This window comes from Phalangium opilio, unplaced genomic scaffold (genome assembly GCF_054372755.1).
Source record: "Phalangium opilio isolate 3A_F unplaced genomic scaffold, DU_Popi_V2 ptg000031l_1, whole genome shotgun sequence".
Classification (NCBI taxonomy): Eukaryota; Metazoa; Arthropoda; class Arachnida; order Opiliones; family Phalangiidae; genus Phalangium; species Phalangium opilio.
Genome location: NW_028324158.1, coordinates 163271 through 186663, shown reverse-complemented (window position 1 = coordinate 186663; position 23393 = coordinate 163271). Strand labels below are relative to the sequence as shown.

General features: G+C 47.2%; 11 non-coding genes across 11 annotated transcripts; all 11 read left to right on the top strand.

The window, feature by feature from the left end:
* Positions 1–386: 386 nt before the first annotated feature.
* TRNAK-CUU (transfer RNA lysine (anticodon CUU)) lies at positions 387–459 on the top strand. Its single transcript has one exon. It is a non-coding gene; the product is annotated as a tRNA-Lys (tRNA).
* A 368-nt stretch (positions 460–827) lies between these two features.
* TRNAK-CUU (transfer RNA lysine (anticodon CUU)) lies at positions 828–900 on the top strand. Its single transcript has one exon. It is a non-coding gene; the product is annotated as a tRNA-Lys (tRNA).
* A 7562-nt stretch (positions 901–8462) lies between these two features.
* Positions 8463–8535, top strand: TRNAN-GUU (transfer RNA asparagine (anticodon GUU)). Its single transcript has one exon. It is a non-coding gene; the product is annotated as a tRNA-Asn (tRNA).
* A 1690-nt stretch (positions 8536–10225) lies between these two features.
* On the top strand, positions 10226–10298 carry TRNAN-GUU (transfer RNA asparagine (anticodon GUU)). Its single transcript has one exon. It is a non-coding gene; the product is annotated as a tRNA-Asn (tRNA).
* A 2716-nt stretch (positions 10299–13014) lies between these two features.
* Positions 13015–13087, top strand: TRNAI-GAU (transfer RNA isoleucine (anticodon GAU)). The gene has a single exon. It is a non-coding gene; the product is annotated as a tRNA-Ile (tRNA).
* Positions 13088–14631: 1544 nt separating this feature from the next.
* TRNAN-GUU (transfer RNA asparagine (anticodon GUU)) lies at positions 14632–14704 on the top strand. Its single transcript has one exon. It is a non-coding gene; the product is annotated as a tRNA-Asn (tRNA).
* Positions 14705–15218: 514 nt separating this feature from the next.
* Positions 15219–15291, top strand: TRNAI-GAU (transfer RNA isoleucine (anticodon GAU)). Its single transcript has one exon. It is a non-coding gene; the product is annotated as a tRNA-Ile (tRNA).
* A 1249-nt stretch (positions 15292–16540) lies between these two features.
* TRNAN-GUU (transfer RNA asparagine (anticodon GUU)) lies at positions 16541–16613 on the top strand. Its single transcript has one exon. It is a non-coding gene; the product is annotated as a tRNA-Asn (tRNA).
* Positions 16614–17273: 660 nt separating this feature from the next.
* Positions 17274–17346, top strand: TRNAI-GAU (transfer RNA isoleucine (anticodon GAU)). Its single transcript has one exon. It is a non-coding gene; the product is annotated as a tRNA-Ile (tRNA).
* A 1694-nt stretch (positions 17347–19040) lies between these two features.
* TRNAI-GAU (transfer RNA isoleucine (anticodon GAU)) lies at positions 19041–19107 on the top strand. Its single transcript has one exon. It is a non-coding gene; the product is annotated as a tRNA-Ile (tRNA).
* A 1689-nt stretch (positions 19108–20796) lies between these two features.
* TRNAN-GUU (transfer RNA asparagine (anticodon GUU)) lies at positions 20797–20869 on the top strand. The gene has a single exon. It is a non-coding gene; the product is annotated as a tRNA-Asn (tRNA).
* The last annotated feature ends 2524 nt before the right edge of the window (positions 20870–23393 follow it).

Sequence of the window (23393 nt, the reverse complement as noted above, 5' to 3'; positions counted from 1 at the left end):
CGAGCCCATCCGGGAGCGGTGTTGTGAAGTCTCAGATGTGACGTAAATAGTCAAAGTTTTTCCACAATACCTGACGAACATTTAATCTTTGGGCTTCCGTTGCACAATGGTTAACGCCGTCGGCTGTTAACCGAAAGGTTGGTGGTTCGAGCCCACCCGGGAGCGGTGTTGTGAGATCTCACATGTAACGTAAAAATCCAAAGTTTTTCCACAATACCTGACGACCATTTCATTTCTGAGCTTCCTTGGCTCGAAGTCTAGCGCGTTCGGATGTTAACCAAAAGGTTGGTGGTTCGAGCCCACCCGGGAGCGGTGTTGTGAAATCTCACAGGTAACGTAAAAATCCAAAGTTTTTCCACAATACCTGACGAACATTTAATCTTTGGGCTTCCGTTGCGCAATGGTTAACGCCGTCGGCTCTTAACCGAAAGGTTGGTGGTTCGAGCCCACCCGGGAGCGGTGTTGTGAGATCTCACATGTAACGTAAAAATCCAAAGTTTTTCCACAATACCTGACGAACATTTAATCTTTGGGCTTCCGTTGCGCAATGGTTAACGCCGTCGGCTGTTAACCGAAAGGTTGGTGGTTCGAGCCCATCCGGGAGCGGTGTTTTGAAGTCTCGGATGTGACGTAAAAAGTCAGAGTTTTTCCACAATACCTGACGACCATTTCATTTCTGAGCTTCCTTGGCTCGAAGTCTAGCGCGTTCGGATGTTAACCAAAAGGTTGGTGGTTCGAGCCCACCCGGGAGCGGTGTTGTGAAATCTCACAGGTAACGTAAAAATCCAAAGTTTTTCCACAATACCTGACGAACATTTAATCTTTGGGCTTCCGTTGCGCAATGGTTAACGCCGTCGGCTCTTAACCGAAAGGTTGGTGGTTCGAGCCCACCCGGGAGCGGTGTTGTGAGATCTCACATGTAACGTAAAAATCCAAAGTTTTTCCACAATACCTGACGAACATTTAATCTTTGGGCTTCCGTTGCGCAATGGTTAACGCCGTCGGCTGTTAACCGAAAGGTTGGTGGTTCGAGCCCATCCGGGAGCGGTGTTTTTAAGTCTCGGATGTGACGTAAAAAGTCAGAGTTTTTCCACAATACCTGACGACCATTTCATTTCTGAGCTTCCTTGGCTCGAAGTCTAGCGCGTTCGGATGTTAACCAAAAGGTTGGTGGTTCGAGCCCACCCGGGAGCGGTGTTGTGAAATCTCACAGGTAACGTAAAAATCCAAAGTTTTTCCACAATACCTGACGAACATTTAATCTTTGGGCTTCCGTTGCGCAATGGTTAACGCCGTCGGCTGTTAACCGAAAGGTTGGTGGTTCGAGCCCACCCGGTAGCGGTGTTGTGAAATCTCACAGGTATCGTAAAAATCCAAAGTTTTTCCACAATACCTGACGAACATTTAATCTTTGGGCTTCCGTTGCACAATGGTTAACGCCGTCGGCTGTTAACCGAAAGGTTGGTGGTTCGAGCCCATCCGGGAGCTGTGTTGTGAGGTCTTAGATGTGACGTAAAATTCAGAGTTTTTTAAAAATAACTGACGAACATTTAATTTTTGGGCTTCCGTGGCGCAAAGGTTAGAGCGTTCAGCTGTTATTCAAAAGGTTTGTGGTTCGAGCCCATCCAGGAGCGGTGTTGTGAAGTCTCAGATGTGACGTAAATAGTCAAAGTTTTTCCACAATACCTGACGAACATTTAATCTTTGGGCTTCCGTTGCACAATGGTTAACGCCGTCGGCTGTTAACCGAAAGGTTGGTGGTTCGAGCCCATCCGGGAGCGGTGTTGTGAAATCTCACAGGTATCGTAAAAATCCAAAGTTTTTCCACAATACCTGACGAACATTTAATCTTTGGGCTTCCGTTGCGCAATGGTTAACGCCGTCGGCTGTTAACCGAAAGGTTGGTGGTTCGAGCCCATCCGGGAGCTGTGTTGTGAGGTCTTAGATGTAACGTAAAATTCAGAGTTTTTTAAAAATAACTGACGAACATTTAATTTTTGGGCTTCCGTGGCGCAAAGGTTAGAGCGTTCAGCTGTTATTCAAAAGGTTTGTGGTTCGAGCCCATCCGGGAGCGGTGTTGTGAAGTCTCAGATGTGACGTAAATAGTCAAAGTTTTTCCACAATACCTGACGAACATTTAATCTTTGGGCTTCCGTTGCACAATGGTTAACGCCGTCGGCTGTTAACCGAAAGGTTGGTGGTTCGAGCCCATCCGGGAGCGGTGTTGTGAGGTCTTAGATGCAACGTAAAATTCTGAGTTTTTTAAAAATAACTGACGAACATTTAATTTTTGGTCTTCCGTGGCGCAATGGTTAGAGCGTTCAGCTGTTATTCAAAAGGTTTGTGGTTCGAGCCCATTCGGGAGCGGTGTTGTGAAGTCTCAGATGTGACGTAAAAAGTCAAAGTTTTTCCACAATACCTGACGAACATTTAATCTTTGGGCTTCCGTGGCGCAATGGTTAGCGCGTTCGGCTGTTAACCGAAAGGTTGGCGGTTCGAGCCCACCCGGGAGCGGTGTTCTGAGATCTCACATGTAACGTAAAAATCCAAAGTTTTTCCACAATACCTGACGAACATTTAATCTTTGGGCTTCCGTTGCGCAATGGTTAACGCCGTCGGCTGTTAACCGAAAGGTTGGTGGTTCGAGCCCATCCGGGAGCGGTGTTTTGAAGTCTCGGATGTGACGTAAAAAGTCAGAGTTTTTCCACAATACCTGACGACCATTTAATTTCTGAGCTTCCTTGGCTCGAAGTCTAGCGCGTTCGGATGTTAACCAAAAGGTTGGTGGTTCGAGCCCACCCGGGAGCGGTGTTGTGAAATCTCACAGGTAACGTAAAAATCCAAAGTTTTTCCACAATACCTGACGAACATTTAATCTTTGGGCTTCCGTTGCGCAACGGTTAACGCCGTCGGCTGTTAACCGAAAGGTTGGTGGTTCGAGCCCACCCGGGAGCGGTGTTGTGAGATCTCACATGTAACGTAAAAATCCAAAGTTTTTCCACAATACCTGACGAACATTTAATCTTTGGGCTTCCGTTGCGCAATGGTTAACGCCGTCGGCTGTTAACCGAAAGGTTGGTGGTTCGAGCCCATCCGGGAGCGGTGTTTTGAAGTCTCGGATGTGACGTAAAAAGTCAGAGTTTTTCCACAATACCTGACGACCATTTAATTTCTGAGCTTCCTTGGCTCGAAGTCTAGCGCGTTCGGATGTTAACCAAAAGGTTGGTGGTTCGAGCCCACCCGGGAGCGGTGTTGTGAAATCTCACAGGTAACGTAAAAATCCAAAGTTTTTCCACAATACCTGACGAACATTTAATCTTTGGGCTTCCGTTGCGCAACGGTTAACGCCGTCGGCTGTTAACCGAAAGGTTGGTGGTTCGAGCCCACCCGGGAGCGGTGTTGTGAGATCTCACATGTAACGTAAAAATCCAAAGTTTTTCCACAATACCTGACGAACATTTAATCTTTGGGCTTCCGTTGCGCAATGGTTAACGCCGTCGGCTGTTAACCGAAAGGTTTGTGGTTCGAGCCCATCCGGGAGCGGTGTTGTGAAATCTCACAGGTATCGTAAAAATCCAAAGTTTTTCCACAATACCTGACGAACATTTAATCTTTGGGCTTCCGTTGCGCAATGGTTAACGCCGTCGGCTGTTAACCGAAAGGTTGGTGGTTCGAGCCCATCCGGGAGCTGTGTTGTGAGGTCTTAGATGTAACGTAAAATTCAGAGTTTTTTAAAAATAACTGACGAACATTTAATTTTTGGGCTTCCGTGGCGCAAAGGTTAGAGCGTTCAGCTGTTATTCAAAAGGTTTGTGGTTCGAGCCCATCCGGGAGCGGTGTTGTGAAGTCTCAGATGTGACGTAAATAGTCAAAGTTTTTCCACAATACCTGACGAACATTTAATCTTTGGGCTTCCGTTGCACAATGGTTAACGCCGTCGGCTGTTAACCGAAAGGTTGGTGGTTCGAGCCCATCCGGGAGCGGTGTTGTGAGGTCTTAGATGCAACGTAAAATTCTGAGTTTTTTAAAAATAACTGACGAACATTTAATTTTTGGTCTTCCGTGGCGCAATGGTTAGAGCGTTCAGCTGTTATTCAAAAGGTTTGTGGTTCGAGCCCATTCGGGAGCGGTGTTGTGAAGTCTCAGATGTGACGTAAAAAGTCAAAGTTTTTCCACAATACCTGACGACCATTTAATCTTTGGGCTTCCGTGGCGCAATGGTTAGCGCGTTCGGCTGTTAACCGAAAGGTTGGCGGTTCGAGCCCACCCGGGAGCGGTGTTCTGAGATCTCACATGTAACGTAAAAATCCAAAGTTTTTCCACAATACCTGACGAACATTTAATCTTTGGGCTTCCGTTGCGCAATGGTTAACGCCGTCGGCTGTTAACCGAAAGGTTGGTGGTTCGAGCCCATCCGGGAGCGGTGTTTTGAAGTCTCGGATGTGACGTAAAAAGTCAGAGTTTTTCCACAATACCTGACGACCATTTAATTTCTGAGCTTCCTTGGCTCGAAGTCTAGCGCGTTCGGATGTTAACCAAAAGGTTGGTGGTTCGAGCCCACCCGGGAGCGGTGTTGTGAAATCTCACAGGTAACGTAAAAATCCAAAGTTTTTCCACAATACCTGACGAACATTTAATCTTTGGGCTTCCGTTGCGCAACGGTTAACGCCGTCGGCTGTTAACCGAAAGGTTGGTGGTTCGAGCCCACCCGGGAGCGGTGTTGTGAGATCTCACATGTAACGTAAAAATCCAAAGTTTTTCCACAATACCTGACGAACATTTAATCTTTGGGCTTCCGTTGCGCAATGGTTAACGCCGTCGGCTGTTAACCGAAAGGTTGGTGGTTCGAGCCCATCCGGGAGCGGTGTTTTGAAGTCTCGGATGTGACGTAAAAAGTCAGAGTTTTTCCACAATACCTGACGACCATTTAATTTCTGAGCTTCCTTGGCTCGAAGTCTAGCGCGTTCGGATGTTAACCAAAAGGTTGGTGGTTCGAGCCCACCCGGGAGCGGTGTTGTGAAATCTCACAGGTAACGTAAAAATCCAAAGTTTTTCCACAATACCTGACGAACATTTAATCTTTGGGCTTCCGTTGCGCAACGGTTAACGCCGTCGGCTGTTAACCGAAAGGTTGGTGGTTCGAGCCCACCCGGGAGCGGTGTTGTGAGATCTCACATGTAACGTAAAAATCCAAAGTTTTTCCACAATACCTGACGAACATTTAATCTTTGGGCTTCCGTTGCGCAATGGTTAACGCCGTCGGCTGTTAACCGAAAGGTTTGTGGTTCGAGCCCATCCGGGAGCGGTGTTGTGAAATCTCACAGGTATCGTAAAAATCCAAAGTTTTTCCACAATACCTGACGAACATTTAATCTTTGGGCTTCCGTTGCGCAATGGTTAACGCCGTCGGCTGTTAACCGAAAGGTTGGTGGTTCGAGCCCATCCGGGAGCTGTGTTGTGAGGTCTTAGATGTAACGTAAAATTCAGAGTTTTTTAAAAATAACTGACGAACATTTAATTTTTGGGCTTCCGTGGCGCAAAGGTTAGAGCGTTCAGCTGTTATTCAAAAGGTTTGTGGTTCGAGCCCATCCGGGAGCGGTGTTGTGAAGTCTCAGATGTGACGTAAATAGTCAAAGTTTTTCCACAATACCTGACGAACATTTAATCTTTGGGCTTCCGTTGCACAATGGTTAACGCCGTCGGCTGTTAACCGAAAGGTTGGTGGTTCGAGCCCATCCGGGAGCGGTGTTGTGAGGTCTTAGATGCAACGTAAAATTCTGAGTTTTTTAAAAATAACTGACGAACATTTAATTTTTGGTCTTCCGTGGCGCAATGGTTAGAGCGTTCAGCTGTTATTCAAAAGGTTTGTGGTTCGAGCCCATTCGGGAGCGGTGTTGTGAAGTCTCAGATGTGACGTAAAAAGTCAAAGTTTTTCCACAATACCTGACGACCATTTAATCTTTGGGCTTCCGTGGCGCAATGGTTAGCGCGTTCGGCTGTTAACCGAAAGGTTGGCGGTTCGAGCCCACCCGGGAGCGGTGTTCTGAGATCTCACATGTAACGTAAAAATCCAAAGTTTTTCCACAATACCTGACGAACATTTAATCTTTGGGCTTCCGTTGCGCAATGGTTAACGCCGTCGGCTGTTAACCGAAAGGTTGGTGGTTCGAGCCCATCCGGGAGCGGTGTTTTGAAGTCTCGGATGTGACGTAAAAAGTCAGAGTTTTTCCACAATACCTGACGACCATTTAATTTCTGAGCTTCCTTGGCTCGAAGTCTAGCGCGTTCGGATGTTAACCAAAAGGTTGGTGGTTCGAGCCCACCCGGGAGCGGTGTTGTGAAATCTCACAGGTAACGTAAAAATCCAAAGTTTTTCCACAATACCTGACGAACATTTAATCTTTGGGCTTCCGTTGCGCAACGGTTAACGCCGTCGGCTGTTAACCGAAAGGTTGGTGGTTCGAGCCCACCCGGGAGCGGTGTTGTGAGATCTCACATGTAACGTAAAAATCCAAAGTTTTTCCACAATGCCTGACGAACATTTAATCTTTGGGCTTCCGTTGCGCAATGGTTAACGCCGTCGGCTGTTAACCGAAAGGTTGGTGGTTCGAGCCCATCCGGGAGCGGTGTTTTGAAGTCTCGGATGTGACGTAAAAAGTCAGAGTTTTTCCACAATACCTGACGACCATTTAATTTCTGAGCTTCCTTGGCTCGAAGTCTAGCGCGTTCGGATGTTAACCAAAAGGTTGGTGGTTCGAGCCCACCCGGGAGCGGTGTTGTGAAATCTCACAGGTAACGTAAAAATCCAAAGTTTTTCCACAATACCTGACGAACATTTAATCTTTGGGCTTCCGTTGCGCAACGGTTAACGCCGTCGGCTGTTAACCGAAAGGTTGGTGGTTCGAGCCCACCCGGGAGCGGTGTTGTGAGATCTCACATGTAACGTAAAAATCCAAAGTTTTTCCACAATACCTGACGAACATTTAATCTTTGGGCTTCCGTTGCGCAATGGTTAACGCCGTCGGCTGTTAACCGAAAGGTTTGTGGTTCGAGCCCATCCGGGAGCGGTGTTGTGAAGTCTCAGATGAGACGTAAATAGTCAAAGTTTTTCCACAATACCTGACGAACATTTAATCTTTGGGCTTCCGTTGCACAATGGTTAACGCCGTCGGCTGTTAACCGAAAGGTTGGTGGTTCGAGCCCATCCGGGAGCGGTGTTGTGAGGTCTTAGATGTAACGTAAAATTCAGAGTTTTTTAAAAATATCTGACGAACATTTAATTTTTGGGCTTCCGTGGCGCAATGGTTAGCGCGTTCAACTGTTATTCAAAAGGTTTGTGGTTCGAGCCCATCCGGGAGCGGTGTTTTGAAGTCTCGGATGTGACGTAAAAAGTCAGAGTTTTTCCACAATACCTGACGACCATTTCATTTCTGAGCTTCCTTGGCTCGAAGGTTAGCGCGTTCGGCTGTTAACCGAAAGGTTGGTGGTTCGAGCCCATCCGGGAGCGGTGTTTTGAAGTCTCGGATGTGACGTAAAAAGTCAGAGTTTTTCCACAATACCTGACGACCATTTAATTTCTGAGCTTCCTTGGCTCGAAGTCTAGCGCGTTCGGATGTTAACCAAAAGGTTGGTGGTTCGAGCCCACCCGGGAGCGGTGTTGTGAAATCTCACAGGTAACGTAAAAATCCAAAGTTTTTCCACAATACCTGACGAACATTTAATCTTTGGGCTTCCGTTGCGCAACGGTTAACGCCGTCGGCTGTTAACCGAAAGGTTGGTGGTTCGAGCCCACCCGGGAGCGGTGTTGTGAGATCTCACATGTAACGTAAAAATCCAAAGTTTTTCCACAATACCTGACGAACATTTAATCTTTGGGCTTCCGTTGCGCAATGGTTAACGCCGTCGGCTGTTAACCGAAAGGTTTGTGGTTCGAGCCCATCCGGGAGCGGTGTTGTGAAGTCTCAGATGAGACGTAAATAGTCAAAGTTTTTCCACAATACCTGACGAACATTTAATCTTTGGGCTTCCGTTGCACAATGGTTAACGCCGTCGGCTGTTAACCGAAAGGTTGGTGGTTCGAGCCCATCCGGGAGCGGTGTTGTGAGGTCTTAGATGTAACGTAAAATTCAGAGTTTTTTAAAAATATCTGACGAACATTTAATTTTTGGGCTTCCGTGGCGCAATGGTTAGCGCGTTCAACTGTTATTCAAAAGGTTTGTGGTTCGAGCCCATCCGGGAGCGGTGTTTTGAAGTCTCGGATGTGACGTAAAAAGTCAGAGTTTTTCCACAATACCTGACGACCATTTCATTTCTGAGCTTCCTTGGCTCGAAGGTTAGCGCGTTCGGATGTTAACCAAAAGGTTGGTGGTTCGAGCCCACCCGGCTGCCGTGTTGTGAAGTCTCAAATGTTACGTAAAAAGCCAAAGTTTTTCCAGAATACCTGACGACCGTTTAATTTTCGAGCTTCCGTGGCGCAATGGTTAGCGCGTTCGGCTGTTAACCGAAAGGTTGGTGGTTCGAGCCCACCCGGGAGCGGTGTTGTGAGATCTCAAACGTAATGTCAAATGCCAAAGTTTTTCCACAATACCTGACGAACATTTAATCTTTGGGCTTCCGTGGCGCAATGGTTAGCGCGTTCGGCTGTTAACCGAAAGGTTGGCGGTTCGAGCCCACCCGGGAGCGGTGTTCTGAGATCTCACATGTAACGTAAAAATCCAAAGTTTTTCCACAATACCTGACGAACATTTAATCTTTGGGCTTCCGTTGCGCAATGGTTAACGCCGTCGGCTGTTAACCGAAAGGTTGGTGGTTCGAGCCCATCCGGGAGCGGTGTTTTGAAGTCTCGGATGTGACGTAAAAAGTCAGAGTTTTTCCACAATACCTGACGACCATTTAATTTCTGAGCTTCCTTGGCTCGAAGTCTAGCGCGTTCGGATGTTAACCAAAAGGTTGGTGGTTCGAGCCCACCCGGGAGCGGTGTTGTGAAATCTCACAGGTAACGTAAAAATCCAAAGTTTTTCCACAATACCTGACGAACATTTAATCTTTGGGCTTCCGTTGCGCAACGGTTAACGCCGTCGGCTGTTAACCGAAAGGTTGGTGGTTCGAGCCCACCCGGGAGCGGTGTTGTGAGATCTCACATGTAACGTAAAAATCCAAAGTTTTTCCACAATACCTGACGAACATTTAATCTTTGGGCTTCCGTTGCGCAATGGTTAACGCCGTCGGCTGTTAACAGAAAGGTTGGTGGTTCGAGCCCATCCGGGAGCGGTGTTTTGAAGTCTCGGATGTGACGTAAAAAGTCAGAGTTTTTCCACAATACCTGACGACCATTTAATTTCTGAGCTTCCTTGGCTCGAAGTCTAGCGCGTTCGGATGTTAACCAAAAGGTTGGTGGTTCGAGCCCACCCGGGAGCGGTGTTGTGAAATCTCACAGGTAACGTAAAAATCCAAAGTTTTTCCACAATACCTGACGAACATTTAATCTTTGGGCTTCCGTTGCGCAACGGTTAACGCCGTCGGCTGTTAACCGAAAGGTTGGTGGTTCGAGCCCACCCGGGAGCGGTGTTGTGAGATCTCACATGTAACGTAAAAATCCAAAGTTTTTCCACCATACCTGACGAACATTTAATCTTTGGGCTTCCGTTGCGCAATGGTTAACGCCGTCGGCTGTTAACCGAAAGGTTTGTGGTTCGAGCCCATCCGGGAGCGGTGTTGTGAAGTCTCAGATGAGACGTAAATAGTCAAAGTTTTTCCACAATACCTGACGAACATTTAATCTTTGGGCTTCCGTTGCACAATGGTTAACGCCGTCGGCTGTTAACCGAAAGGTTGGTGGTTCGAGCCCATCCGGGAGCGGTGTTGTGAGGTCTTAGATGTAACGTAAAATTCAGAGTTTTTTAAAAATATCTGACGAACATTTAATTTTTGGGCTTCCGTGGCGCAATGGTTAGCGCGTTCAACTGTTATTCAAAAGGTTTGTGGTTCGAGCCCATCCGGGAGCGGTGTTTTGAAGTCTCGGATGTGACGTAAAAAGTCAGAGTTTTTCCACAATACCTGACGACCATTTCATTTCTGAGCTTCCTTGGCTCGAAGGTTAGCGCGTTCGGATGTTAACCAAAAGGTTGGTGGTTCGAGCCCACCCGGCTGCCGTGTTGTGAAGTCTCAAATGTTACGTAAAAAGCCAAAGTTTTTCCAGAATACCTGACGACCGTTTAATTTTCGAGCTTCCGTGGCGCAATGGTTAGCGCGTTCGGCTGTTAACCGAAAGGTTGGTGGTTCGAGCCCACCCGGGAGCGGTGTTGTGAGATCTCAAACGTAATGTCAAATGCCAAAGTTTTTCCACAATACCTGACGAACATTTAATCTTTGGGCTTCCGTGGCGCAATGGTTAGCGCGTTCGGCTGTTAACCGAAAGGTTGGCGGTTCGAGCCCACCCGGGAGCGGTGTTCTGAGATCTCACATGTAACGTAAAAATCCAAAGTTTTTCCACAATACCTGACGAACATTTAATCTTTGGGCTTCCGTTGCGCAATGGTTAACGCCGTCGGCTGTTAACCGAAAGGTTGGTGGTTCGAGCCCATCCGGGAGCGGTGTTTTGAAGTCTCGGATGTGACGTAAAAAGTCAGAGTTTTTCCACAATACCTGACGACCATTTAATTTCTGAGCTTCCTTGGCTCGAAGTCTAGCGCGTTCGGATGTTAACCAAAAGATTGGTGGTTCGAGCCCACCCGGGAGCGGTGTTGTGAAATCTCACAGGTAGCGTAAAAATCCAAAGTTTTTCCACAATACCTGACGAACATTTAATCTTTGGGCTTCCGTTGCGCAACGGTTAACGCCGTCGGCTGTTAACCGAAAGGTTGGTGGTTCGAGCCCACCCGGGAGCGGTGTTGTGAGATCTCACATGTAACGTAAAAATCCAAAGTTTTTCCACAATACCTGACGAACATTTAATCTTTGGGCTTCCGTTGCGCAATGGTTAACGCCTTCGGCTGTTAACCGAAAGGTTGGTGGTTCGAGCCCATCCGGGAGCGGTGTTTTGAAGTCTCGGATGTGACGTAAAAAGTCAGAGTTTTTCCACAATACCTGACGACCATTTAATTTCTGAGCTTCCTTGGCTCGAAGTCTAGCGCGTTCGGATGTTAACCAAAAGGTTGGTGGTTCGATCCCAACCGGGAGCGGTTGTGTGAAATCTCACAGGTAACGTAAAAATCCAAAGTTTTTCCACAATACCTGACGAACATTTAATCTTTGGGCTTCCGTTGCGCAATGGTTAACGCCGTCGGCTGTTAACCGAAAGGTTGGTGGTTCGAGCCCACCCGGTAGCGGTGTTGTGAAATCTCACAGGTAACGTAAAAATCCAAAGTTTTTTAACAATACCTGACGAACATTTAATCTTTGGGCTTCCGTTGCGCAATGGTTAACGCCGTCGGCTGTTAACCGAAAGGTTGGTGGTTCGAGCCCATCCGGGAGCTGTGTTGTGAGGTCTTAGATGTAACGTAAAATTCAGAGTTTTTTAAAAATAACTGACGAACATTTAATTTTTGGGCTTCCGTGGCGCAAAGGTTAGAGCGTTCAGTGGTTATTCAAAAGGTTTGTGGTTCGAGCCCATCCGGGAGCGGTGTTGTGAAGTCTCAGATGTGACGTAAATAGTCAAAGTTTTTCCACAATACCTGACGAACATTTAATCTTTGGGCTTCCGTTGCACAATGGTTAACGCCGTCGGCTGTTAACCGAAAGGTTGGTGGTTCGAGCCCATCCGGGAGCGGTGTTGTGAGGTCTTAGATGTAACGTAAAATTCAGAGTTTTTTAAAAATATCTGACGAACATTTAATTTTTGGGCTTCCGTGGCGCAATGGTTAGCGCGTTCAGCTGTTATTCAAAAGGTTTGTGGTTCGAGCCCATCCGGGAGCGGTGTTTTGAAGTCTCGGATGTGACGTAAAAAGTCACAGTTTTTCCACAATACCTGACGACCATTTCATTTCTGAGCTTCCTTGGCTCGAAGGTTAGCGCGTTCGGATGTTAACCAAAAGGTTGGTGGTTCGAGCCCACCCGGCTGCCGTGTTGTGAAGTCTCAAATGTTACGTAAAAAGCCAAAGTTTTTCCAGAATACCTGACGACCGTTTAATTTTCGAGCTTCCGTGGCGCAATGGTTAGCGCGTTCGGCTGTTAACCGAAAGGTTGGTGGTTCGAGCCCACCTGGGAGCGGTGTTGTGAGATCTCAAACGTAATGTCAAATGCCAAAGTTTTTCCACAATACCTGACGAACATTTAATCTTTGGGCTTCCGTGGCGCAATGGTTAGCGCGTTCGGCTGTTAACTGAAAGGTTGGTGGTTCGAGACCATCCGGGAGCGGTGTTTTGAGGTCTCAGATGTGACGTAAAAAGTCAAAGTTTTTCCACAATACCTGACGACCATTTAATTTTTGAGCTTCCGTGGCGCAATGGTTAGCGCGTTCGGCTGTTAACCGAAAGGTTGGTGGTTCGAGCCCATCCGGGAGCGGTGTTGTGAGGTCTCAGATGTGACGTAAAATTTCAAAGTTTTTCCACAATACCTGACGAACATTTAATCTTTGGGCTTCCGTTGCGCAATGGTTAACGCCGTCGGCTGTTAACCGAAAGGTTGGTGGTTCGAGCCCATCCGGGAGCGGTGTTGTGAGGTCTTAGATGTAACGTAAAATTCAGAGTTTTTTAAAAATAACTGACGAACATTTAATTTTTGGGCTTCCGTGGCGCAATGGTTAGCGCGTTCGGCTGTTAACCGAAAGGTTGGTGGTTCGAGCCCATCCAGGAGCGGTGTTGTGAGGTTTTAGATGTAACGTAAAATTCAGAGTTTTTTAAAAATACCTGACGAACATTTAATCTTTGGGCTTCTGTGGCGCAACGGTTAGCGCGTTCGGCAGTTAACCGAAAGGTTGATGGTTCGAGCCCACCCGGGAGCGGTGTTGTGAGCTCTCACATGTAACGTAAAAAGCCAAAGTGTTTCCACAATACCCGACGACCATTTAGCTTTTGGGCTTCCGTGGCGCAATGGTTAGCGCGTTCGGCTGATAACCGAAAGGTTGGTGGTTCGAGCCCATCCGTGAGCGGTGTTGTGAGGTCTCAGATGTTGACGTAAAAAGTCAAAGTTTTTCCACAATACCTGACGAACATTTAATTTTTGGGCTTCCGTGGCGCATTGGTTAGCGCGTTACGGCTGTTAACCGAAAGGTTGGTGGTTCGAGCCCACCCGGGAGCGGTGTTGTGAAATCTCAGATGTGACGTAAAAAGTCAAAGCTTTTCCACAATACCTGACGAATATTTAATTTTTGGGCTTCCGTTGCGCAATGGTTAACGCCGTCGGCTGTTAACTGAAAGGTTGGTGGTTCGAGCCCATCCGGGAGCTGTGTTGTGAGGTCTTAGATGTAACGTAAAATTCAGAGTTTTTTAAAAATATCTGACGAACATTTAATTTTTGGGCTTCCGTGGCGCAATGGTTAGCGCGTTCAGCTGTTATTCAAAAGGTTTGTGGTTCGAGCCCATCCGGGAGCGGTGTTTTGAAGTCTCGGATGTGACGTAAAAAGTCAGAGTTTTTCCACAATACCTGACGACCATTTCATTTCTGAGCTTCCTTGGCTCGAAGGTTAGCGCGTTCGGATGTTAACCGAAAGGTTGGTGGTTCGAGCCCATCCGGGAGCGGTGTTGTGAGGTCTCAGATGTGACGTAAAAAGTCAAAGTTTTTCCACAATACCTGACGACCATTTCATTTCTGAGCTTCCGTGGCGCAATGGTTAGCGCGTTCGGCTGTTAACCGAAAGGTTGGTGGTTCGAGCCCATCCGTGAGCGGTGTTGTGAGGTCTCAGATGTGACGTAAAAAGTCAAAGTTTTTCCACAATACCTGACGAACATTTAATCTTTGGGCTTCCGTGGCGCAATGGTTAGCGCGTTCGGCTGTTAACCGAAAGGTTGGCGGTTCGAGCCCACCCGGGAGCGGTGTTGTGAGATCTCACATGTAACGTAAAAATCCAAAGTTTTTCCACAATACCTGACGAACATTTAATCTTTGGGCTTCCGTTGCGCAATGGTTAACGCCGTCGGCTGTTAACTGAAAGGTTTTTGGTTCGAGCCCATCCGGGAGCGGTGTTTTGAAGTCTCGGATGTGACGTAAAAAGTCAGAGTTTTTCCACAATACCTGACGACCATTTCATTTCTGAGCTTCCTTGGCTCGAAGTCTAGCGCGTTCGGATGTTAACCGAAAGGTTGGTGGTTCGAGCCCATCCGGGAGCTGTGTTGTGAGGTCTTAGATGTAACGTAAAATTCAGAGTTTTTTAAAAATATCTGACGAACATTCAATTTTTGGGCTTCCGTGGCGCAATGGTTAGCGCGTTCAGCTGTTATTCAAAAGGTTTGTGGTTCGAGCCCATCCGGGAGCGGTGTTTTGAAGTCTCGGATGTGACGTAAAAAGTCAGAGTTTTTCCACAATACCTGACGACCATTTCATTTCTGAGCTTCCTTGGCTCGAAGGTTAGCGCGTTCGGATGTTAACCGAAAGGTTGGTGGTTCGAGCCCATCCGGGAGCGGTGTTGTGAGGTCTCAGATGTGACGTAAAAAGTCAAAGTTTTTCCACAATACCTGACGACCATTTCATTTCTGAGCTTCCGTGGCGCAATGGTTAGCGCGTTCGGCTGTTAACCGAAAGGTTGGTGGTTCGAGCCCACCCGGGAGCGGTGTTGTGAGATCTCAAACGTAATGTCAAATGCCAAAGTTTTTCCACAATACCTGACGAACATTTAATCTTTGGGCTTCCGTGGCGCAATGGTTAGCGCGTTCGGCTGTTAACTGAAAGGTTGGTGGTTCGAGACCATCCGGGAGCGGTGTTTTGAGGTCTCAGATGTGACGTAAAAAGTCAAAGTTTTTCCACAATACCTGACGACCATTTATTTTTTGAGCTTCCGTGGCGCAATGGTTAGCGCGTTCGGCTGTTAACCGAAAGGTTGGTGGTTCGAGCCCATCCAGGAGCGGTGTTGTGAGGTTTTAGATGTAACGTAAAATTCAGAGTTTTTTAAAAATACCTGACGAACATTTAATCTTTGGGCTTCTGTGGCGCAACGGTTAGCGCGTTCGGCAGTTAACCGAAAGGTTGATGGTTCGAGCCCACCCGGGAGCGGTGTTGTGAGCTCTCACATGTAACGTAAAAAGCCAAAGTGTTTCCACAATACCCGACGACCATTTAGCTTTTGGGCTTCCGTGGCGCAATGGTTAGCGCGTTCGGCTGATAACCGAAAGGTTGGTGGTTCGAGCCCATCCGTGAGCGGTGTTGTGAGGTCTCAGATGTTGACGTAAAAAGTCAAAGTTTTTCCACAATACCTGACGAACATTTAATTTTTGGGCTTCCGTGGCGCATTGGTTAGCGCGTTCGGCTGTTAACCGAAAGGTTGGTGGTTCGAGCCCACCCGGGAGCGGTGTTGTGAAATCTCAGATGTGACGTAAAAAGTCAAAGCTTTTCCACAATACCTGACGAATATTTAATTTTTGGGCTTCCGTTGCGCAATGGTTAACGCCGTCGGCTGTTAACTGAAAGGTTGGTGGTTCGAGCCCATCCGGGAGCGGTGTTTTGAAGTCTCGGATGTGACGTAAAAAGTCAGAGTTTTTCCACAATACCTGACGACCATTTCATTTCTGAGCTTCCTTGGCTCGAAGTCTAGCGCGTTCGGATGTTAACCAAAAGGTTGGTGGTTCGAGCCCACCCGGTAGCGGTGTTGTGAAATCTCACAGGTAACGTAAAAATCCAAAGTTTTTCCACAATACCTGACGAACATTTAATCTTTGGGCTTCCGTTGCGCAATGGTTAACGCCGTCGGCTGTTAACCGAAAGGTTGGTGGTTCGAGCCCATCCGGGAGCTGTGTTGTGAGGTCTTAGATGTAACGTAAAATTCAGAGTTTTTTAAAAATAACTGACGAACATTTAATTTTTGGGCTTCCGTGGCGCAAAGGTTAGAGCGTTCAGCTGTTATTCAAAAGGTTTGTGGTTCGAGCCCATCCGGGAGCGGTGTTGTGAAGTCTCAGATGTGACGTAAATAGTCAAAGTTTTTCCACAATACCTGACGAACATTTAATCTTTGGGCTTCCGTTGCACAATGGTTAACGCCGTCGGCTGTTAACCGAAAGGTTGGTGGTTCGAGCCCATCCGGGAGCTGTGTTGTGAGGTCTTAGATGTAACGTAAAATTCAGAGTTTTTTAAAAATATCTGACGAACATTTAATTTTTGGGCTTCCGTGGCGCAATGGTTAGCGCGTTCAGCTGTTATTCAAAAGGTTTGTGGTTCGAGCCCATCCGGGAGCGGTGTTTTGAAGTCTCGGATGTGACGTAAAAAGTCAGAGTTTTTCCACAATACCTGACGACCATTTCATTTCTGAGCTTCCTTGGCTCGAAGGTTAGCGCGTTCGGATGTTAACCGAAAGGTTGGTGGTTCGAGCCCATCCGGGAGCGGTGTTGTGAGGTCTCAGATGTGACGTAAAAAGTCAAAGTTTTTCCACAATACCTGACGACCATTTCATTTCTGAGCTTCCGTGGCGCAATGGTTAGCGCGTTCGGCTGTTAACCGAAAGGTTGGTGGTTCGAGCCCACCCGGGAGCGGTGTTGTGAGATCTCAAACGTAATGTCAAATGCCAAAGTTTTTCCACAATACCTGACGAACATTTAATCTTTGGGCTTCCGTGGCGCAATGGTTAGCGCGTTCGGCTGTTAACTGAAAGGTTGGTGGTTCGAGACCATCCGGGAGCGGTGTTGTGAGGTCTCAGATGTGACGTAAAATTTCAAAGTTTTTCCACAATACCTGACGAACATTTAATCTTTGGGCTTCCGTTGCGCAATGGTTAACGCCGTCGGCTGTTAACCGAAAGGTTGGTGGTTCGAGCCCATCCGGGAGCGGTGTTGTGAGGTCTTAGATGTAACGTAAAATTCAGAGTTTTTTAAAAATAACTGACGAACATTTAATTTTTGGGCTTCCGTGGCGCAATGGTTAGCGCGTTCGGCTGTTAACCGAAAGGTTGGTGGTTCGAGCCCATCCAGGAGCGGTGTTGTGAGGTTTTAGATGTAACGTAAAATTCAGAGTTTTTTAAAAATACCTGACGAACATTTAATCTTTGGGCTTCTGTGGAGCAACGGTTAGCGCGTTCGGCAGTTAACCGAAAGGTTGATGGTTCGAGCCCACCCGGGAGCGGTGTTGTGAGCTCTCACATGTAACGTAAAAAGCCAAAGTGTTTCCACAATACCCGACGACCATTTAGCTTTTGGGCTTCCGTGGCGCAATGGTTAGCGCGTTCGGCTGATAACCGAAAGGTTGGTGGTTCGAGCCCATCCGTGAGCGGTGTTGTGAGGTCTCAGATGTTGACGTAAAAAGTCAAAGTTTTTCCACAATACCTGACGAACATTTAATTTTTGGGCTTCCGTGGCGCATTGGTTAGCGCGTTCGGCTGTTAACCGAAAGGTTGGTGGTTCGAGCCCACCCGGGAGCGGTGTTGTGAAATCTCAGATGTGACGTAAAAAGTCAAAGCTTTTCCACAATACCTGACGAACATTTAATTTTTGGGCTTCCGTTGCGCAATGGTTAACGCCGTCGGCTGTTAACCGAAAGGTTGGTGGTTCGAGCCCATCCGGGAGCTGTGTTGTGAGGTCTTAGATGTAACGTAAAATTCAGAGTTTTTTAAAAATAACTGACGAACATTTAATTTTTGGGCTTCCGTGGCGCAATGGTTAGAGCGTTCAGCTGTTATTCAAAAGGTTGGTGGTTCGAGACCATCCGGAAGCGGTGTTGTGAGGTCTCAGATGTGACGTAAAAAGTCAAAGTTTTTCCACATACCTGACGACCATTTAATTTCTGAGCTTCCGTGGCGCAATGGTTAGCGCGTTCGGCTGTTAACCGAAAGGTTGGTGGTTCGAGCCCATCCGGGAGCGGTGTTGTGAGGTCTCAGATGTGACGTAAAAAGTCAAAGTTTTTCCACAATACCTGACGACCATTTCATTTCTGAGCTTCCGTGGCGCAATGGTTAGCGCGTTCGGCTGTTAACCGAAAGGTTGGTGGTTCCAGCCCATCCGTGAGCGGTGTTGTGAGGTCTCAGATGTGACGTAAAAAGTCAAAGTTTTTCCACAATACCTGACGAACATTTAATTTTTGGGCTTCCGTGAAGCAACGGTTAGCGCGTTCGGCTGTTAACCGAAAGGTTGGTGGTTCGAGCCCACCCGGGAGCGGTGTTGTGAAATCTCACATGTAACCTAAAAATCCAAAGTTTTTCCACAATACCTGACGAACATTTAATCTTTGGGCTTCCGTTGCGCAATGGTTAACGCCGTCGGCTGTTAACCGAAAGGTTGGTGGTTCGAGCCCATCCGGGAGCTGTGTTGTGAGGTCTTAGATGTAACGTAAAATTCAGAGTTTTTTTAAAAATAACTGACGAACATTTAATTTTTGGTCTTCCGTGGCGCAATGGTTAGAGCGTTCAGATGTTATTCAAAAGGTTTGTGGTTCGAACCCATCCGGGAGCGGTGTTGTGAAGTCTCAGATGTGACGTAAAAAGTCAAAGTTTTTCCACCATACCTGACGAACATTTAATCTTTGGGCTTCCGTGGCGCAATGGTTAGCGCGTTCGGCTGTTAACCGAAAGGTTTGTGGTTCGAGCCCATCCGGGAGCGGTGTTGTGAGGTCTTAGATGTAACGTAAAATTCAGAGTTTTTTAAAAATAACTGACGAACATTTAATTTTTGGTCTTCCGTGGCGCAATGGTTAACGCCGTCGGCTGTTAACCGAATGGTTGGTGGTTCGAGCCCATCCGGGAGCTGTGTTGTGAGGTCTTAGATGTAACGTAAAATTCAGAGTTTTTTAAAAATACCTGACGAACATTTAATCTTTGGGCTTCTGTGGCGCAACGGTTAGCGCGTTCGGCAGTTAACCGAAAGGTTGATGGTTCGAGCCCACCCGGGAGCGGTGTTGTGAGCTCTCACATGTAACGTAAAAAGCCAAAGTGTTTCCACAATACCCGACGACCATTTAGTTTTTGGGCTTCCGCGGCGCAATGGTTAGCGCGTTCGGCTGATAACCGAAAGGTTGGTGGTTCGAGCCCATCCGTCAGCGGTGTTGTGAGGTCTCAGATGTGACGTAAAAAGTCAAAGTTTTTCCACAATACCTGACGAACATTTTATTTTTGGGCTTCCGTGGCGCATTGGTTAGCGCGTTCGGCTGTTAACCGAAAGGTTGGTGGTTCGAGCCCACCCGGGAGCGGTGTTGTGAAATCTCAGATTTGACGTAAAAAGTCAAAGCTTTTCCACAATACCTGACGAACATTTAATTTTTGGGCTTCCGTGGCTCAATGGTTAGCGCGTTCGGCTGTTAACTAATAGGTTGGTGGTTCGAGCCCACCCGGGAGCGGAGTTGTGAAATCTCACAGGTATCGTAAAAATCCAAAGTTTTTCCACAATACCTGATGAACATTTAATCTTTGGGCTTCCGTTGCGCAATGGTTAACGCCGTCGGCTGTTAACCGAAAGGTTGGTGGTTCGAGCCCATCCGGGAGCTGTGTTGTGAGGTCTTAGATGTAACGTAAAATAAAGAGTTTTTTAAAAATAACTGACGAACATTTAATTTTTGGTCTTCCGTGGCGCAATGGTTAGAGCGTTCAGATGTTATTCAAAAGGTTTGTGGTTCGAGCCCATCCGGGAGCGGTGTTGTGAAGTCTCAGATGTGACGTAAAAAGTCAAAGTTTTTCCACAATACCTGACGAACGTTTAATCTTTGGGCTTCCGTGGCGCAATGGTTAGCGCGTTCGGCTGTTAACCGAAAGGTTTGTGGTTCGAGCCCATCCTGGAGCGGTGTTGTGAGGTCTTAGATGTAACGTAAAATTCAGAGTTTTTTAAAAATAACTGACGAACATTTAATTTTTGGTCTTCCGTGGCGCAATGGTTAGAGCGTTCAGCTGTTATTCAAAAGGTTTGTGGTTCGAGCCCATCCGGGAGCGGTGTTGTGAAGTCTCAGATGTGACGCAAAAAGTCAAAGTTTTTCCACCATACCTGACGAACATTTAATCTTTGGGCTTCCGTGGCGCAATGGTTAGGGCGTTCGGCTGTTAACCGAAAGGTTGGTGGTTCGAGCCCACCCGGGAGCGGTGTTGTGAGATCTCACATGTAACGTAAAAATCCAGAGTTTTTTAAAAAAGACCTGACGAACATTTTATCTTTGGGCTTCCGTTGCACAATGGTTAACGCCGTCGGCTGTTAACCGAAAGGTTGGTGGTTCGAGCCCATCCGGGAGCGGTGTTGTGAGATCTCACATGTAACGTAAAAATCCAGAGTTTTTTAAAAATACCTGACGAACATTTAATCTTTGGGCTTCCGTTGCACAATGGTTAACGCCGTCGGCTGTTAACCGAAAGGTTGGTGGTTCGAGCCCATCCGGGAGCGGTGTTGTGAGGTCTCAGATGTGACGTAAAAAGTCAAAGTTTTTCCACAATACCTGACGACCATTTCATTTCTGAGCTTCCGTGGCGCAATGGTTAGCGCGTTCGGCTGTTAACCGAAAGGTTGGTGGTTCGAGCCCACCGGGGAGCGGTGTTGTGAAATCTCACATGTAACGTAAAAATCCAAAGTTTTTCCACAATACCTGACGAACATTTAATCGTTGGGCTTCCGTTGCGCAATGGTTAACGCTGTCGGCTGTTAACCGAAAGGTTGGTGGTTCGAGCCCATCCGGGAGCGGTGTTGTGAGGTCTTAGATGTAACGTATAATTCAGAGTTTTTTAAAAATACCTGACGAACATTTAATCTTAGGGCTTCCGTGGCGCAATGGTTAGCGCGTTCGGCTGTTAACCGAAAGGTTGGTGGTTCGAGCCCACCCGGGAGCGTTGTTGTGAGCTCTCACATGTAATGTAAAAAGCCAAAGTGTTTCCACAATACCCGACGACCATTTAATTTTTGGGCTTCCGTGGCGCAATGGTTAGCGCGGTCGGCTGTTAACCGAAAGGTTGGTGGTTCGAGCCCATCCGTGAGCGGTGTTGTGAGGTCTCAGATGTGACGTAAAAAGTCAAAGTTTTTCCACAATACCTGACGACCATTTAATTTCTGAGCTTCCTTGGCTCGAAGTCTAGCGCGTTCGGATGTTAACCAAAAGGTTGGTGGTTCGAGCCCACCCGGGAGCGGTGTTGTGAAATCTCACAGGTAACGTAAAAATCCAAAGTTTTTCCACAATACCTGACGAACGTTTAATCTTTGGGCTTCCGTGGCGCAATGGTTAGCGCGTTCGGCTGTTAACCGAAAGGTTTGTGGTTCGAGCCCATCCTGGAGCGGTGTTGTGAGGTCTTAGATGTAACGTAAAATTCAGAGTTTTTTAAAAATAACTGACGAACATTTAATTTTTGGTCTTCCGTGGCGCAATGGTTAGAGCGTTCAGCTGTTATTCAAAAGGTTTGTGATTCGAGCCCATCCGGGAGCGGTGTTGTGAAGTCTCAGATGTGACGCAAAAAGTCAAAGTTTTTCCACAATACCTGACGAACATTTAATCTTTGGGCTTCCGTGGCGCAATGGTTAGGGCGTTCGGCTGTTAACCGAAAGGTTGGTGGTTCGAGCCCACCCGGGAGCGGTGTTGTGAGATCTCACATGTAACGTAAAAATCGAGAGTTTTTTAAAAAAGACCTGACGAACATTTTATCTTTGGGCTTCCGTTGCACAATGGTTAACGCCGTCGGCTGTTAACCGAAAGGTTGGTGGTTCGAGCCCATCCGGGAGCGGTGTTGTGAGATCTCACATGTAACGTAAAAATCCAGAGTTTTTTAAAAGTACCTGACGAACATTTAATCTTTGGGCTTCCGTTGCACAATGGTTAACGCCGTCGGCTGTTAACCGAAAGGTTGGTGGTTCGAGCCCACCCGGGAGCGTTGTTGTGAGCTCTCACATGTAATGTAAAAAGCCAAAGTGTTTCCACAATACCCGACGACCATTTAATTTTTGGGCTTCCGTGGCGCAATGGTTAGCGCGGTCGGCTGTTAACCGAAAGGTTGGTGGTTCGAGCCCATCCGTGAGCGGTGTTGTGAGGTCTCAGATGTGACGTAAAAAGTCAAAGTTTTTCCACAATACCTGACGACCATTTAATTTCTGAGCTTCCTTGGCTCGAAGTCTAGCGCGTTCGGATGTTAACCAAAAGGTTGGTGGTTCGAGCCCACCCGGGAGCGGTGTTGTGAAATTACACAGGTAACGTAAAAATCCAAAGTTTTTCCACAATACCTGACGAACATTTAATCTTTGGGCTTCCGTTGCGCAATGGTTAACGCCGTCGGCTGTTAACCGAAAGGTTGGTGGTTCGAGCCCACCCGGTAGCGGTGTTGTGAAATCTCACAGGTAACGTAAAAATCCAAAGTTTTTCCACAATACCTGACGAACATTTAATCTTTGGGCTTCCGTTGCGCAATGGTTAACGCCGTAGGCTGTTAACCGAAAGGTTGGTGGTTCGAGCCCATCCGGGAGCTGTGTTGTGAGGTCTTAGATGTAACGTAAAATTCAGAGTTTTTTAAAAATAACTGACGAACATTTAATTTTTGGGCTTCCGTGGCGCAAAGGTTAGCGCGTTCAGCTGTTATTCAAAAGGTTTGTGGTTCGAGCCCATCCGGGAGCGGTGTTTTGAAGTCTCGGATGTGACGTAAAAAGTCAAAGTTTTTCCACATACCTGACGACCATTTAATTTCTGAGCTTCCGTGGCGCAATGGTTAGCGCGTTCGGCTGTTAACCGAAAGGTTGGTGGTTCGAGCCCATCCGGGAGCGGTGTTGTGAGGTCTCAGATGTGACTCAAAAAGTCAAAGTTTTTCCACAATACCTGACGACCATTTCATTTCTGAGCTTCCGTGGCGCAATGGTTAGCGCGTTCGGCTGTTAACCGAAAGGTTGGTGGTTCGAGCCCATCCGTGAGCGGTGTTGTGAGGTCTCAGATGTGACGTAAAAAGTCAAAGTTTTTCCACAATACCTGACGAACATTTAATTTTTGGGCTTCCGTGAAGCAACGGTTAGCGCGTTCGGCTGTTAACCGAAAGGTTGGTGGTTCGAGCCCACCCGGGAGCGGTGTTGTGAAATCTCACATGTAACCTAAAAATCCAAAGTTTTTCCACAATACCTGACGAACATTTAATCTTTGGGCTTCCGTTGCGCAATGGTTAACGCCGTCGGCTGTTAACCGAAAGGTTGGTGGTTCGAGCCCATCCGGGAGCTGTGTTGTGAGGTCTTAGATGTAACGTAAAATAAAGAGTTTTTTAAAAATAACTGACGAACATTTAATTTTTGGTCTTCCGTGGCGCAATGGTTAGAGCGTTCAGATGTTATTCAAAAGGTTTGTGGTTCGAGCCCATCCGGGAGCGGTGTTGTGAAGTCTCAGATGTGACGTAA